Source organism: Triticum urartu, chromosome 7A (genome assembly GCF_056163025.1).
Source record: "Triticum urartu cultivar PI428250 chromosome 7A, HENAU_Tu73, whole genome shotgun sequence".
Lineage (NCBI taxonomy): Eukaryota > Viridiplantae > Streptophyta > Magnoliopsida > Poales > Poaceae > Triticum > Triticum urartu.
The window spans coordinates 291,194,819-291,211,051 of NC_141879.1; the positions used below are offsets into that span (position 1 = coordinate 291,194,819).

Consider the following 16,233-nt stretch of genomic DNA (forward strand, 5'->3'; position numbering starts at 1 on the left):
CGTCAGCATTACATCATGCTGATGTCATAAATTCATTTTCGAATTAAATAAAATAAATAATTAAATTCCAGAAATTAATAAATTCTTTTAAAAATCATATCTTTTAATCCGTAACTCGGATGGAAATACTCTCTACATGAAAGTTGCTCAGAACGACGAGACGAATCCGGATGCGCAGCCCGTTCGTCCGCCAGACATCCCTAACATAGCAAACATGCAACTTTCCCCCTCCGGTTCATCTGTCCGAAAACGCAAAACACCGGGGATACTTCCCCGGATGTTTCCCCCCTTCACAGGTATCACCTCATACCTCGTTGGGGCACGCCTAGCATCACGCTTTGCTTTGTCATGCATCATTATGCATCTGTTTGCATTGTATTCATTGTTTCTTCCCCCTCTTCTTCCGCTAGACACCGAGACCGACACCGCTGCTACCCAGTACGACTACGGAGTTGACGACCCCTCTCTCTTGCCAGAGCAACCAGGCAAGCCCCCCCTTTGATCACCAGATATCGCCTACTCTTCTCTATACTGCTTGCATTAGAGTAGTGTAGCATGTTACTGCTTTCCGTTATTCCTATCCTGATGCATAGCCTATCCTTGCTACTACTGTTGTTACCATTACCTGCTATCCTACTGCTTAGTATAGGATGCTAGTGTTCCATCAGTGGCCCTACACTCTTGTCCGTCTGCCATGCTATACTACTGGGCCGTGATCACTTAGGGAGGTGATCACGGGCATATACTATATACTTTACATATTTACATTACTTATGATACTGTTCGGAGATGGGGGCTGAAGGGGCAGGTGGCTCCATCCCGGTAGAGGTGGGCCTGGGTTCCCGACGGCCCCCGACTGTTACTTTGTGGCGGAGCGACAGGGCAGGTTGAGACCACCTAGGAGAGAGGTGGGCCTGTCCCTGGTCGGCGTTCGTAGATACTTAACACGTTTAACGAGATCTTGGTATTTGATCTGAGTCTGGCTACTGGCCTATACGCACTAACCATCTACACGGGGACAGTTATGGGCACTCGACTTCGTGGTATCAGCCGAAGCCTTCGTGACGTCAGCGACTGAGTGGCGCGCGCCGGATTGGACCGTAAGCCTGCTCTTGTATTAAGGGGGCTAGTTCTGCTTCCGGCCGCATACGCAACGTGCAGGTGTGCAATCGGCGATGGGCCCAGACCCCTGCGCCATAGGATTTAGACCGGCGTGCTGACCTCTCTGTTGTGCCTAGGTAGGGCTGCGACGTGTTGATCTTCCGAGGCCGGGCATGACCCAGGAAAGTGTGTCCGGCCAAATGGGATCGAGCGTGTTGGGATATGTGGTGCACCCCTGCAGGGAAGTTAATCTATTCGAATAGTCGTGATCTTCGGTAACAGGACGACTTGGAGTTGTACCTTGACCTTATGACAACTAGAACCGAATACTTAATAAAACACACCCTTCCAAATGCCAGATACAACCGGTGATCGCTCTCTCACAGGGCGACGAGGGGAGGATCATCGGTTAGGGTTATGCCATGCGATGCGATGCTACTTGGAGGACTTCAGTCTACTCTCTTCTACATGCTGCAAGATGGAGGTGGCCAGAAGCGTAGTCTTCGACAGGATTAGCTATCCCCCCCTCTTATTCTGGCTTTCTGCAGTTCAGTCCACCGATATGGCCCTTTACACATTTACCCATGCATATGTAGTGTAGCTCCTTGCTTGCGAGTACTTTGGATGAGTACTCACGGTTGCTTTCTCCCTCTTTTCCCCCTATCCCTTCTACCTGGTTGTCGCAACCAGATGTTGGAGCCCAGGATCCAGACGCCACCGTCGACGACGACTCCTACTACACCGGAGGTGCCTACTACTACGTGCTGCCCGCTGACGACGACCAGGAGTAGTTTAGGAGGATCCCAGGCAGGAGGCCTGCGCCTCTTTCGATCTGTATCCTAGTTTGTGCTAGCCTTCTTAAGGCAAACTTGTTTAACTTATGTCTGTACTCAGATATTGTTGCTTCCGCTGACTCGTCTATGATCGAGCTCTTGTATTCGAGCCCTCGAGGCCCCTGGCTTGTAATATGATGCTTGTATGACTTATTTTGTTTGTAGAGTTGTGTTGTGATATCTTCCCGTGAGTCCCTGATCTTGATCGTACATGTTTGCGTGTATGATTAGTGTACGATTGAATCGGGGGCGTCACACATTTCCTGAGAGAGAACCACCTACACTTGTGTTGAGGTCAAGATATTCCAATCTAACCACATAAATCTTGATCTCTAGCCTTTCTCAAGTTGCTTTCCACTCAAATCATCTTTCTACCAAATCAAATCCTATGAGAGAGAGTTGAGTGTTGAGGAGACTATCATTTCAAGCACAAGAGCAAGGAGTTCATCATCAACACACCATCTATTACCTTTTGGAGAGTGGTTTCTCCTAGATTGGCTAGGTGTCACTTGGGAGCCTCCGTCAAGACTGTGGAGTTGAACCAAGGAGTTTTTACAGGCAAGGAGATCGCCTACTTCATGAAGATCTACCCTAGTGAGGCAAGTCCTTCATGGGCGATGGCCATGGTGGGATAGGCAAGGTTGCTTCTTCGTGGACCCTTCGTGGGTGGAGCCCTCCGTGGACTCGCTCAACCATTACCCTTCGTGGGTTGAAGTCTCCATCAACGTGGATGTACGATAGCACCACCTATCGGAACCACGCCAAAAATCTCCGTGTCTACATTGCGTTTGCTCCCTCCAAACTCCTTCCTTTACCTTCATATGCAATTGTTTTACATTCCGCTGCTATACTCTTAAAATTGCATTTGTAGGTTGATTACTAGTTTGTGCTAAGTTGCTAAAATCTGCCAAGACTTAAAATTGGGAAAAGGCTACATTTTTATTTGGTCAAGTAGTCTAATCACCCCCCCCCTCTAGACATACTTTCGATCCTACAACATCTTCACCAGCACCATCTCATCTCAAACCCTAGTTCATCTCTTGTATCCAATCTTTGTATCCAAACCTCAGATTGGTACTTGTGGGTTGCTAGTAGTGTTGATTACTCCTTGTAGTTGATGCTAGTTGGTTTACTTGGTGGAAGATCATATGTTCAGATCCATTATGCATATTAATACCCCTCTGATTAAGAACATGAATATGCTTTGTGAGTAGTTACGTTTGTTCCTGAAGACATGGGAGAAGTCTTACTATAAGTAGTCATGTGAATTTGGTATTCGTTCGATATTTTGATGAGATGTATGTTATCATCCCTCTGGTGGTGTCATGTGAACGTCGACCACATGACACTTCACCATTATTTGGGCCTAGAGGGAGGCATTGGGAAGTAATAAGTAGATGATGGGTTGCTAGAGTGACAGAAGCTTAATTCCTAGTTTATGTGTTGCTTTGTAAGAGGCTGATTTGGATCCATATGTTTCATGCTATGGTTAGGTTTACCTTAATACTTCTGTTGTAGTTGCGGATGCTTGCAATAGGGGTTAATCATAAGTGGGATGCTTGTCCAAGTAAGGGCAGTACCCAAGCACCGGTCCACCCACATATCAAATTATCAAAGTACCGAACGCGAATCATATGAACGTGATGAAAACTAGCTTGACGATAATTCCCATGTGTCCTTGGGAGCGCTTCCCTTTATATAAGAGTTTGTCCAGGCTTTTCCTTTGCTATAAAAGGATTGTGCCATCTTGCTGCACCTTATTTACTTGCATTACGTGTTACTCGGTACAAATTACCTTATCACAAAACTATCTGTTACCGATAATTTCAATGCTTGCAAAGAATACCTTACTAAAAACTGCTTATCATTTCCTTCCGCTCCTCGTTGGGTTCGACACTCTTTCATATTAGAAAGGATACGATAGATCCCCTACACTTGTGGGTCATCAAGACTCTTTTCTGGCACCGTTGCCGGGGAGTGAAGCGCCTTTGGTAGGTGTAATTTGGTAATGAAAAATTCATATAGTACTATGCTGAAATTTACTTTCACTTCTTACTATGGAACATAATCCTTTGAGGGGCTTGTTCGGGGTATCTTCACCCCGACCAGTAGAGAAAAGAGTTGCTCCTCAACCTACTGAACCTACCGAAAATGTTTGCTTTGAAATTCCTTCAGGTATGATAGAGAAACTGCTAGCTAATCCTTTCACAGGTGATGGAACATTACATCCCGATTTGCACCTAATCTATATGGATGAAGTTTGTGGATTATTTAAGATTGCAGGTATGCCCGAGGATGTTATCAAGAATAAGGTCTTCCCTTTATCTTTGAAGGGAGATGCATTTACATGGTTGAGGCTATGTGCTGATATTGGATCATGGAACTACCAACGATTGAAATTGGAATTTCATCAGAAGTTTTATCATATGCATCTTGTTCATCGTGATCGTAATTATATATATATAATTTTTGGCCTCGCGAAGGAGAAAGCATCGCTCAAGCTTGGGGGAGGCTTAAGTCAATGTTATATTCATGCCACAATCATGATCTCTCAAAAGAAATTATTATTCAAAAAAATTATGCTCGGCTTTCTCTCAGTAATCGCTCCATGCTCGATACGTCTTGTACTCGATCTCTTATGATGAAGACTATTGAATTCAAATGGGATTTATTGGAAAGAATTAAACGCAACTCTGAAGATTGGGACCTCGACGAAGGTAAGGAGTCAGGTATAACACCTAAGTTTGATTGTGTTAAATCTTTATGGATACCGATGCTTTCTATGAATTTAGCACTAAATATGGACTTGACTCTGAGATAGTAGCTTCTTTCTGTGAATCCTTTGCTACTCATGTTGACATCTCTAAGGAGAAGTGGTTTAAATATAATCCTCCCATTGAAGTAAAAGTAGTTTCACCTATTAAAGTTTAAGAAAAGACTATCACTTATAATGATCCTGTTGTTCCTACTTCTTATATTGAGAAACCACCTTTCCCTGTTAGAATAAAGGATCATGCTAAAGCTTCAACTGTGCTTAACAAAAGTAATATTAAGACACCTAAACCCCCTGAGAAAATTAAGGTTGAACCTAGTGTTGCTATGGTTAAAGATCTCTTGGCCGATAATATTGATGGGCATGTTATTTACTTCTGCAATGAATCTGCTAGAATTGCTAGACCAGATACTAAAAATAAACATAGACATGTTGTAGGCATGCCTGTTATTTCTGTTAAAATAGGAGATCATTGCTATCATGGCTTATGTGATATGGGTGCTAGTGCAAGTGCAATACATCATTCCTTATACAAAGAAATTACGCATGATATTGCACCTGCTGAGATAGAAGATATAGATGTTACAATTAAGCTTGCCAATAGAGATACTATTTCACCAGTTGGGATTGTTAGAGATGTTGAAGTCTTGTGTGGGAAAGTTAAATATCCTGCTAATTTTCTTGTTCTTGGTTCCCCACAAGATGACTTTTGTCCCATTATATTTGGTAGACCCTTCTTGAATATTGTTAATGCTAAGATAGACTACAATAAGGATATTGTTTCTGTTGGTTTAGGGGATATGTCTCATGAGTTTAATTTTTCTAAATTTCGTAGACAACCCCATGATAAAGAATTGCCTAGTAAAGATGAAATTATTGGTCTTGCTTCTATTGTCGTGCCTCCTACTGATCTTTTAAAACAATATTTGCTAGACCATGAAAATGATATGTTTATGAATGAAAGAAGGAAAATAGATGAAGTATTCTTTAAATAAGGACCTATTTTGAAACACAACTTGCCTGTTGAAATCCTAGGGGATCCCCCTCCACCTAAGGGTGATCCTGTGTTTGAGCTTAAACCTTTACCTGATACTTTTAAATATGCTTATCTCGATGAGAAAGAGATATATCATGTTATTATTAGTGCTAACCTTTCAGAGCATGAAGAAAAGAAATTATTAAAAACTCTGAAGAAGCAATGTACTGCTATTAGATATACTCTCGATGATCTTAAGGGCATTAATCCCACTTTATGCCAGCACAAAATAAAATTGGAGAAGGATGCCAAACCGGTTGTTGATCACCAACGATGGTTAAATCCTAAGATGAAAGAAGTGGTAAAAAAAGAAATACTAAACCTTCTTGAGGTAGGTATAATTTATCCCGTTGCTGATAGTCAGTGGGTAAGTCCTGTCCATTGTGTCCCTAAGAAGGGAGGTATTACTGTTGTTCCTAATGATAAAGATGAATTGATCCCACAAAGAATTGTTAAAGGTTATAGGATGGTAATTGATTTCCGCAAATTAAATAAAGCACCTAAAAAGGATCATTACCCTTTACTTTTTATTGATCAAATGCTAGAAAGATTATCCAAACATACACATTTTTGCTTTCTAGATGGTTATTCTGGTTTCTCCCAAATGCATGTGTCAAAAGAGGATCAAGAAAAGACAACTTTTACTTTCCCTTTCGGTACCTTTGCTTATAGACGCATGCCTTTTGGTTTATGTAATGCACCTGCTACATTTTAAAGATGTATGACTGCTATATTCTCTGACTTCCGTGAAAATATTGTTGAGGTATTCATGGATGATTTCTCTATTTATGGGACTTATTTTGATGATTGCTTAAGCAACCTTGATCGAGTTTTGCAGAGATGTGAAGAAACTAATCTTGTCTTGAATTGGGAGAAGTGTCACTTTATGGTTAATGAAGGTATTGTCTTGGGGTATAAAATTTCAGAAAGAGGTATTGAAGTTGATAAAGCTAAGGTTGATTCTATTGAAAAGATGCCATGTCCCAAGGACATTAAAGGTATAAGAAGTTTCCTTGGTTATGCCAGTTTTTATAGGAGGTTCATTAAGGACTTCTCTAAAATTTCTCGGCCTCTGACTAATCTCTTACAAAAAGATGTCCCTTTTGTCTTTGATGATGAATGTGTAGAAGCATTTCAAATACTTAAGAACGCTTTGGTTTCTACACCTATTGTTCAACCTCCTGATTGGAATTTACCATTTGAAATTATGTGTGATGCTAGTGATTAGGCTGTAGGGGCTATTCTAGGACAAAGAGTTGATAAGAAATTAAATGTTATTCAATATGCTAGTAAAACTCTAGACAGTGCCCAAAGAAATTATGCTACTACTAAAAAAGAATTTTTAGCAGTTGTATTTGCTTGTGATAAGTTTAGACCTTATATTGTTGATTCTAAAGTAACTGTTCACACTGATCATGCTGCTATTAAATATCTTATGGAAAAGAAAGATGCTAAACCTAGACTTATTAGATGGGTTCTCTTGCTTCAAGAATTTGATTTGCATATTATTGATAGAAAAGGAGCTGAGAACCCCGTTGCAGACAACTTTTCTAGGTTAGAGAATGTTCTTGATGACCCACTACCTATTGATGATAGCTTTCCTGATGAACAATTAGCTGTCATAAATGCCTCTCGTACTGCTCCATGGTATGCTGATTATGCTAATTACATTGTTGCTAAATTTATACCACCTAGTTTCACATACCAGCAAAAGAAAAAGTTCTTCTATGATTTAAGACACTACTTTTGGGATGGCCCACATCTTTATAAAGAAGGAGTAGATAGTGTTATTAGATGTTGTGTACCTGAGCATGAAGAGGAACAGATCCTACGCAAGTGTCACTCTGAGGCTTATGGAGGACACCATGCTGGAGACAGAACTGCACATAAGGTATTGCAATCCGGTTTTTATTGGCCTACTCTCTTCAAGGATGCCCGTAAGTTTGTTTTGTCTTGTGATGAATGTCAAAAAATTCGTAATTTTAGTAGACGTCAAGAAATGCCTATGAATTATTCACTTGTTATTGAACCATTTGATGTTTGGGGCTTTGATTATATGGGGCCTTTTCCTTCCTCTAATGGGTACACACATATTTTAGTTGTTGTTGATTACATTACTAAGTGGGTAGAGGCCATTCCAACTAGTAATGCTGATCATAACACCTCTATTAAGATGCTTAAAGAAGTTATTTTTTTGAGGTTTGGAGTCCCTAGATACTTAATGACTGATGGTGCACTACTAGAAAATAGCTTATAGGTAGAAATTTACTAGTAGCATCTGTTTGGACCACCACGCTACTGGTAATTACCAGTAGCGCTGGGTACCAAACACGCTACTGGTATAACTTAGCAGTAGCGTTGGTTTTGTCTAGCCGCGCTACTACTAAGTGGTTCTCGTCATGCCCTCGGGACTGGCCATAGTAGTAGCGTGTGTTCCCCAGACCGTGCTACCACTACAAACTTAGTGATAGCGCGGTTCACCGACATGCGCTACAACTAAGCGCACCACACCTGCCTGTCTCCCTTTTCCCCCTCTCTCCCTCGTCACGTTCTCTCTCTCTCTCTCCCCCCTTCCTCCCTACTCTGATCCAGATCCAACCTCGGTGCCATGTTCCGCCTTCTTCCCCATCACCGCCGGCCACCATCCCCACACTTTCTCTCCCTTTTGCCCGTGGATCCATCTCTTCCATGGACGCCCCCCACACCGTCTCCTCCTTCCCCCATCTCATCACTAGGGAAGACAAGGCAAGCGGGAGGAAGATCGGCCGTGTAGGTTAGATCCATCCGCCACGACCTCGACGGAGATGGCCCAGTGGATGGAGCGGACCTGCAAATCGTCAAGCCAAGGTAGCAGGGCAGCAGGGCTCTATCCTTGATTTCCTAGACCATCTTGGATACCTTCCCTGATTTCCTTGATTCCTCATGCACAGGGCAGCAGGGTTCCATCCTTGTTCTCTTCTCCATGGGGGTCACGCACAGGGCTCCACCTACAAGTGAAGAGAAGACCACTGCTCCTCCGGGTTTGCTTCTTCCTACTCTTCAAGGTCCCTCTCTCCCTCTCATGCTCTGCCTGGATTAATGGCGTTAGGTGTCACAACCAAACTGAAACTCTTTTATCTTCAAAGAGGAGAAAACCGAATCTTTAATTAGGTTAGCTTGCACATGCTGCTGCTATTTTATCTTCATTTATTTATCAAAAATAGTAATTTACATTGAAGTTTTTTTAATTATTCACAGACACTTATTTATGCATTGTTCTTCCTGTATATAATAGATGTTGTATTTTTAGTTGTTCAGGTTCTCAATGTATGTTTATCCACTGTATAATGTAGGAGTGCAATACTTAGAGCTGAATTTTACTTAAATGCGATGCAATGGCATTTTTATTTTACAAATAACAATAATCTAATCTACCTAAATTAGCTCAGCTATGTTTATGGCAAACCTTCTTAAGGAAGCAAGAAATGCCAATTCTTGTTTATGTGTTTCGGCATTCTTTCATTGTTCTGTAACTACCTTGTGTCATGAATTCAGTCATGCACTGTTATAGGATAGATAGCCTGGACCACAAAAGGTGTGGTGTTGACTTAGTGGCAGCTGAGCTGCTGATAAAGGGCATGGGTGAACAAATGGAGGTGACTGGGATTTTAAAATGAAGTTAAATTGTGATCAGCACAAAGCTTTATGTCAACTAATGCTATTTGTGATTTCACAAATTGCAGTCAGCTTGGGTTATCATAGTATAGCTTCTTTATGATTTTTTTAGCTTGACACATTTGATGCCACAAAATTCATGAGTAGTCAAAATTGAATGGGATACTGAGTATTTGAAGTTCCCTATTGCCGGACCAGCTAATCATGTCGTCAGGAAACTCTTCTCACCCCCTCTTCTCCTCTTGTTATAATCAAATTTATATTATAAGCGGCAGAATATTGTGCTGGTGGCTACTAAGTTAGTAAGCATGCTTGATGCATTATGCTACTAACTTTCTAATCATATCGTGGATGGACTAATGTTTGTGTCCGCGCAATCTGTCTGTATTGTTGTGGCGTATCAACTGCTTATTAGCCCCGCATGTAGCTGCTGCTTTGCTTATGGCAATTTGTAATGTCCGTACTAATGTGGCTGATGAATTAAGCTCCACTAACTAACTAGGTTGTATTTAAGTTATATATTGGGTCCCTTTTACTTTCCACCATGGATAGTAGTAATCTGCACACTGTTTTCACATTTCAGTATCCTGAATTTGAATAGCTCAGTTCTGATGGCACTAGCATTGGACCATCTTCAGTCTTGCAACCAATTAACATGATCTCATACTGCATAAATGTGTATTCCTTTTATTTAGAATTAAATTTGTTCAACGACTGAGGGTTCTGTTAGGAGTTCTCTGTGTCCTACAATATTAAATGGTCATTCATAAATGCCCCTGTCTTCTTGCTGTTGGCCAAGTGGTTTTCCATTTTGAGCTTCAGTGCTCTGCTTGTGTTGCAAGTACAACACTGCACCTGCTGTTTCTTTTTATTTATGAATAGTATATATAACTTGCAAGTACAACCTCAAAATAAAGTAGTTTTTGATTTTTATAAAATTGTCATTAAGAATAATACGGAAAATTAATTCATTATATATGCAAGGAGCTGATTCTTGGTGAAAATTGCTTTGCATGTATGTATGTAGAGTCTTGTAGCTAACTGATGGGGAAAAAATGTGCCATGTAAATCTAATTGATGAAAAAATATGTTTGGTCATCAGAAGCATGTTTGTAGCTGTATGCAGATGTTTAGATGTGCAGTAAGTGAACATCTGAACAAGATTAACAAGTGAGGGTCGGTGTTCAGTAGATAATAAGATTGTTCTAATATTTCAGTTTGTCTGTTTCAATACAATATTACATAGGCGATGTCTTGTTAATAGAAATCACTCAGTTTTTCGCTTTCAGTTTTTACTACTACTTCACAGAGTGGAAGATTGTAAGAAGACATTGGCTGATCTTTAACAATTATTCTTAGAGTAAACCAGAGCAATAGTCGATGATATATTGTGAGTCACTGAAAATGTATACTATGTTTTTCTTCAGGATATGGATGACTATCTGAACGTAAGTAGGTTTCTTCCCAAACTTAACAACGAGATACTAGGTGAAAGAAATGATCCCTACAAGGAAAGGTTGAGCAGCCTAGAGAATTTAGTACTGATCATGGTAAGGTTGACAAAGCCTGAAATCTCATTTTTGATCCACGTTCCAAGATTACATGGTAGCATATATACTTGAAGTTGGCATGGAATATCAAAATTCAAAATAGACTTTGCCTATTCCCTGTTTTGAAAAAACAGTGGGAATTGATTTTCTGAAGTCCTTGGTTGTCTATTTCCCTATCCATGCAACAATAGATGTTGAACAGAATGTTGAACAAGATAGCATGAACACGTATAGCTAGGGTATGCATTTAGTAGGTGCGTTTCTGTTTCGAAGATTCATAAAAGACTAAAAGAGATTGATAAATGAAGAAAATACCCTACCGGATCTACACAAGGACAAGAACTAACAAGCAGTTTTCACTTTCTCGACATGGGCGCAGGGGTGATCGTCACGGACTACCGCACCCGGTGGGCATCGTGCTCTTCAACAATTCGGAGACGGACTTCACCATGAAGCCCGGTGACTGTGTCACACAGATGATTGTCCAGGTGATTGTGACGCCGGAGGTCGACGAGGTGGAGGACCTTGACGCCACCGTCAGGAGGTTGCCGAGGTGGAGGACCTTGATGCCACCGTCTGGAGGATGCCGAGGTGAAGGACCTCGACTCCTTGGTAGATACATTTAGAAAAGTGGTCTGGTTAGGTTGGTGGTGGGACGCTAGGGAAGGTACCCACCTTTCGTGATGGTTGTGTGCATCTGATGTATAAATGGGATCTCATGATTTCTTTGAGTTCAGATTTTCAATGTTGTATACATGAATGCTGCAAGTGCTATGATGGTTCTGTGACCTTTGCACTAGATGTGTCTTGATTTCCATCCATAAATATTGCATCTAACTTTTTTAAAAAAAATTTAATTACTTAGCAGTAGCGTGGGGGAAGAAGGGCATTCTACTAGTACTTAGGAATAGTAGTAGCGTGGGTTAGGAATAGTAGTAGCGTGGGTTGCGCGCGCTACTACTAACTTTTTAGCTGTAGCGTGGGGCACGCTACTGCTAAAAAATAGTTGTAGCGTCATAGCAGTAGCGTGGGAGCCTACGCTACTAGTAGTCCAAAAACCTACGCTACTGGTAAGGTTTTTCCTAATAGTGGTGATTCACATTTTATTCATGGTGCTTTTCATAAAATGCTTGCTAAGTATGATGTTAATCATATAATTGCATCTCCATATCATCCAGAGTCTAGTGGTCAAGTAGAACTTAAGAATAGAGAGCTTAAATTAATTTTGCAAAAGACTATTAATAGATCTAGAAAGAATTGGTCCAAGAAACTTGATGATGCATTATGGGTTTATAGAACTGCATATAAAAATCCTATGGGTATGTCTCCGTATAAAATGGTTTATGGTAAAGCATGTCACTTACCTCTTGAATTAGAACATAAGGCATATTGGGCTATTAAAGAGCTCAACTATGACTTCAAACTGGCTGGTGAGAAGAGGCTTTTTGACATTAGCTCACTTGATGAATGGAGAACCCAGGCTTATGAGAATGCCAAACTATTTAAAGAAAAAGTTAAAAGATGGCATGAAAAAAGATACAAAACGTGAGTTTAATGTAGGTGATTATGTATTGTTATTATACAACTCTCATTTAAGATTTTTTGCAGGCAAAATCCTCTCTAAATGGGAAGGTCCTTACATCATCGAGGGGGTCTACCGTTCCGGTGCCATAAAAATCAACAAGTTCGAAGGCACAAATCCGAGGGTGGTGAACGGTCAAAGAATCAAACATTATATCTTAGGTAATCCTATAAATGTTGACACTAATGTTATTGAAACTGTAACCCCGGAGGAATACATAAGGTACACTTTCCAGAACGTTTTAGACTCCGAAAAGGAATAGGTATGTGGTACGGTAAGTAAACCGACTCCAAAACAGTTCTAATGGCAATTTTTCTCCGTTTTGGAATAGTTAAGAAAATAGGAAAATAAGAAGCAGACCGGAAAAGACACGAGGCTTCCACGAGGGTGGAGGGCGCGCCCTATCCCCCTAGGCGCGCCCCCTACCTCATGGGCACCTCTTGAGCTCTCCGAACTCCGTTTTCTTGCACGATACTTCTTTTTGTCCGTAAAAATTCATATCTCCCGAAGGTTTTGACCACTGTATCACGCAAATATCCTCTGTCTTTGTTTCGAGTTGTTTCTGCTACAGATTTAGAGTAAGATGTCTTCTCAAGAGTCAGTCGGGGAGAGTCGGGTGTCTCATCCGACACCGGGGCCAAGAGCAAATAGCAATGCTAACCACTTTGGGCCATCAACTGAGGAAGAGATGGAGGACGATTTGAAAAGGATAGATGCCATGGAGGAGGATGAAGAAGTTACTTCTTGTTTCCGAGCGGGATTCACTATGGGGGAACTACAGAGCTCAGCTATTCCAAACTCGGTCATCCCTTCCAATGTTAGATTTCTTTCTTATGAAAATATGAAAAATAGTGTTACTTGTTCTCCCACGGCTATGCAACATCCTTGGGTGAAGGGAGGTTTAGCCGTCACGGGCAAGCTCCGTAAGGAAATAATGGACCTCAAGCAGCAAGTCAATAAGCTCGAAGAAGAGAATCGTATCCTGAGGGGCATCATCGCCAAGAATATCACATCACCACCCCCGAAGAAGGACACATAAACACACGGGTATGGGCACTCCCCTTGGCAACTGCCAAGCTTGGGGGAGTGCCCCGGTATCGTATCACCATCACTTTTATCTTTACCATTTTTCTTAGTTCGGTCCTTTTGGTAATATCTTGATCTAGTAGAATAAAGTTTTGGTATGATCTAGTTGCGAGTTTTGCTTTATGATCCTTCTATGTAATCGAGTCCATGAGCTATATATAATAAAGATTAGTGTTGAGTCAAGGGCTTGATTGTTTTTCTATGATCTTGAGGGAATAGAATAAAAGAGAAGAAATAAAAAGAAATAAAGAGATCATATGGATCTTATGGGGAGTAGTGACTTCACATATAAAGAGTATGATGAATAAAAGTTGTTGAGAGTTGACAAACATAGTCTTGGTCATCGTTGCAATTAATAGGAAGTAATAAAGAAAGAGAGCTTTTCACGTATAAATATACTATCTTGGACATCTTTTATAATTGTGGGCACTCATTGAAGTATGATATGCTAAAGAGTTGACGTTGGACAAGGAAGACAATGTAATGGGTTATGTTTTCTTACATCTGAGATAAATTATATTGTCATGGATCATCCAACATGTTGAGCTTGCCTTTCCCTCTCTTGCTAGCCAATTTCTTTGCACCAAGTAGAAATACTACTTGTGCTTCCAAATATCCCTAAACCCAGTTTTGCCATGAGAGTCCACCATACCTACCTATGGATTGAGTAAGATCCCTCAAGTAAGTTGTCATCATTGCAAGCAATAAGAATTGCTCTCTAAATATGCATGACTTATTAGTGTGGAGAAAATAAGCTTTATACGATCTTGTGATGTGGAAGAAATAAAAGCATCGGACTGCATAATAAAGGTCCATATCACAAGTGGCAATATAAAGTGACGTTCTTTTGCATTAAGATTTCGTGCATCCAACCATAAAAGCACATGACAACCTCCGCTTCCCTCTACGAAGGGCCTATCTTTTATTCTTGTCTTATACTTCATGCAAAGAGTCATGGTGATCTTCACCTTTCCTTTTTTACATTTTATCCTTTGGCAAGCACAATGTGTTGGAAAGATCCTGATATATATGGCCAATTGGATGTGGGTTTTCATGAACTATTATTGTTGACATTACCCTTGAGGTAAAAAGTTGGGAGTCAAAACTATAAGCCCCTACCTTTCTCTGTGTCAGATTAAAACTTCATAACCATAAATATCGCGTGAGTGTTAGCAATTGTGAAAGACTAAAAGATGGTTGAGTATGTGGACTTGCTGAGAAGCTATTATATTGACTCTTTCCTATGTTATGATAAATTGCAATTGCTTCAATGACTGAGATTATAGTTTGTTAGTTTTCAATGAAGTTTCTGATTTATACTTGAGTATGTGAATGAATTGTTACTTTAGCATAAGAGATCATATGACAATATGTATATGTTGCTGTTCTAAGAATGATCATGATGCCCTCATGTCCGTATTTTATTTAATCGACACCTCTATCTCTAAATATGTGGACATATTTTTTGATATCGGCTTTCGCTTGAGGACAAGCGAGGTCTAAGCTTGGGGGAGTTGAAACGTCCATTTTTCATCATGCTTTTATATCAATATTTATTGCATTATGGGCTATTATTGCACATTATGTCACAATACTTATGCCTATTCTCTCTTATTTTACAAGGTTTACATGAAGAGGGGGAATGTCGGTAGCTGAAATTCTGGGCTGGAAAAGGAACAAATATTACAGACCTGTTTTGCACATCTCCAAAAGTCCTGAAACATCACGGGAGCATGTTTCAGAATATATAAAAAATATTGGGCGAAAGAAGTACTAGAGGGGGGCCACCCACCGTCCACAAGGGTGGGGGCGCGCTGTAACGCCCCAGCTATAACTTTCCATATTTGTATCCAACTCTTGCCGTTTCCGGTGTTAAGTTATATTTATTTCTCGGGTTCGGGTTTTTGTCTTCGTGTGTTGTTTTCGTTTTCATGCATCTCATATCATGTCATCACGTGCATTGCATTTGCATACGTGTTCATCTCATGCATTCGAGCATTTTCCCCGTTGTCCGTTTTGCATTCCGGCGCTTCGTTCTCCTCCGGTGGCCATTTCTAGCTTTCTTTCGTGTGTGGAGATCAAACATTTCCGGATTGGACCGAGACTTGTCATGCGGCCTTGGTTTACTACCGGTAGACCGCCTATCAAGTTTCGTATCATTTGGACTTCGTTTGATACTCCAACGGTTAACCGAGGGACCGAAAAGGCCTCGTGTGTGTTGCAGCCCAACACCCCCCAAATTTGGCCCAAAACCCACCAAACTCTGCTCCATGTCCTAGAGCGTTCGATCACGATCGCGTGGCCGAAAACCGCACCTTATTTGGACTCTCCTAGCTCTACTTATGCCTATTTATACCCCCTCCATTCGGATCTTCTTCCCCGTCCAAACCCTAGTCTAAAAAAAAACAGCTCCACCGCGCCGACGGACGTGTCCGCCCCAGCCGGACAACGTCCGCCGCCGCCCCGCCTCCGCCACGTGGCCCCGCCCCGTCGCGCCCACATCGCCGCCGCCGGGCCCGCCTGGCCCGCGCGCCGGCCCCCTTCCTCCTCCTCCCGGGCCAGAGGTGGCCGCGGCCACCGACCGCCGCCGCCCGAGGCCACCGGCCTCCGCCGCCGCC

General features: G+C 41.4%; 1 long non-coding RNA gene across 1 annotated transcript; it reads left to right on the plus strand.

The window, feature by feature from the left end:
• The first annotated feature begins 8,257 nt into the window (after positions 1-8,257).
• On the plus strand, positions 8,258-11,762 carry LOC125525621 (uncharacterized). Its single transcript, XR_007291372.2, has 4 exons — positions 8,258-8,590; positions 8,674-8,787; positions 10,825-10,947; positions 11,327-11,762. It is a non-coding gene; the product is annotated as an uncharacterized LOC125525621 (long non-coding RNA).
• Positions 11,763-16,233: the final 4,471 nt, after the last annotated feature.